This window comes from Aplysia californica, unplaced genomic scaffold, assembly GCF_000002075.1.
Source record: "Aplysia californica isolate F4 #8 unplaced genomic scaffold, AplCal3.0 scaffold00540, whole genome shotgun sequence".
In the NCBI taxonomy this organism is placed as follows: Eukaryota; Metazoa; Mollusca; class Gastropoda; order Aplysiida; family Aplysiidae; genus Aplysia; species Aplysia californica.
Genome location: NW_004797810.1, coordinates 349,889 through 351,913, shown reverse-complemented (window position 1 = coordinate 351,913; position 2,025 = coordinate 349,889). Strand labels below are relative to the sequence as shown.

General features: G+C 40.6%; 1 protein-coding gene across 1 annotated transcript in view; it reads right to left on the bottom strand.

The window, feature by feature from the left end:
* LOC101849874 overlaps nt 1-1,550 on the bottom strand; it is a gene marked incomplete in the record, with an annotated part of 49,537 nt that extends 47,987 nt beyond the window's left edge. Inside the window, 1 exon segment of the mRNA XM_005106532.3 lies at nt 1,117-1,550.
* Between the last annotated feature and the right edge of the window lie 475 nt (nt 1,551-2,025).

Here is a 2,025-nt window from a genome sequence, read left to right as displayed (position 1 = left end):
CCCATACTTTAGGTTGTAGTTGAGTTTTAGTTTATTGTTTACAGCCAGTTAGAAATATCAACGGCTACATTTCACCACGTTAGATTCATAATCAATAGATTATGGAAATAGATAGCGAACTGCCTTCTCTGGCAATTTGTTTCCTTTTATTGAAATGTGTGCTTCTGTTTGTGAGGTTTTGTTAAGCTTTCTTTTAATTATCTATTTCCATCTCTTTACCGTTTGTTTGGGTTTTAAAAATCTTTTTCTTACTTTCAGGTAGTACAATATGCCACTATTATCTTGCTGGTGTGCCCTACTTTAACTCAAAATACATGGATGACAGTCATAAAAACTATACTTGAATATACAACAGCGTCGACAGCAGAACTATCTGAACTGGATCGGCAACAGTAATAACAATTAATCTTCAAGAACGACATCACAAAAGACAACATGGTTCGTTTAAGGTTCTTTGTCGTTATCATCTCATTAATTAGGAAACGGCGAGGTGAAGCAGCAGCAGCAGCGTTATAAAAATAAAAATTACAACGACAAAATAACTGCAGCAGTAGCAACAACAACGACAACAACAACAACGACGGCAACAACAACAACAACAACAACAACGACGGCAACAACAACAACAACAACAACAACAACAACGGCGGCAAAAACAACAATAACAACAACAACGACGGCAACAACAACAACAACAACGACGGCAACAACAACGACAACAACAACAACGACAACAACAACAACGACAACAACAACAACGACGGCAACAACAACAATAACAATAACAACAACAACCAAAAAACACACAAACAAAACAACAGAAAGCAGCAAAAACATCATTACATAAACTGCAGAACAATGTGCCATAAACAGTGATGCCTTATTTTAGTTTTAGTGAGAGGTTTAAGGCACTTTCAACACAAATATGATATGTTGTACAAGTGCAAAAGATTAGAGGTGTAACTTGAGAGGAACATACAAAGAGAATAAAAGGAAGAGAGATGAGGAGGACAGATGTCTGACAGAAAAGAAGGAGCAAACCACACCGGAGCTCCAACAAAGAGTGATGTAAATAGCAGTAAACACAGTAATCGGACAACAGAGAAGATAGCCTACCTAGCCTACAGCTTATCGAACTGACCTCAGATGTTTAGTATTTCCTCTGTAACCGGAGAAATAAATAATACCGTCAACCACAATAAGAAAAAGTCACTCGCTCCGCAGTCTACCGAATGTTTCAAGTCTCGAGCTCGGTCAAGATTACTCCGAGCGTTTGTCACACATTCTGCTTAGGTAGTCCTGAAGACTACTATTATGTACTACAACACAAAACGCGGCCTGCCTGCCTGCCTGTCTGTCTGCCCTCAGCTTCGCAAACCCGCGTAGTACGTCATGAATGGACCATAATTTCTGTGGGCCTCAGAAAAAGGAGCAGACTGAAGACGTTTTCAAGGGTCTCTGCATAATGTACACAACAACGTCGTCCCCGCGGGCCGTTATGAGGACAAGACCAGCCGAGGCCCCAACTTTACGTCTGCGCGAAGGTGCACGCACGCACCTGATTGGGTCGCTGAACAAGATGGGACCAAGGACTTTAGAACGTTGGATGGGACCTTTTACATATCTATTTCTTTGGCTCCTGGCTCTGAACCAAGTGGGGAAACTGACGTAGGGGCTTCGTATGATAATTTGTTGTTTTGCGCGTCAAGTGATTCTTTGTTGGGGAGAAAACCCGTACTAATGTTGAAGATGGTTCTTGTTCCTGTGAATGGTGATTTTATTATTTGTTTGTTTGTTTGTTTGTTGTTGTTGTTGTTGTTGTTGTTGTTTCCGTTTGTCTGGTTTCTTTTCATATTAATTTGTTTGTGGGATATTTTGTGCCCTAGTTTGCTTGTATTTTGCGTTTTGTTTTGTTCGTTTGTTTGTCTGTTTCCAAGGCAACTTAATCTCGATCATGCCCCTTTGCTCTCTTTGCCTATTTCTGTCATCCCCCTCCCCCCTTTTTGCTCCCATCCAAATATGGAC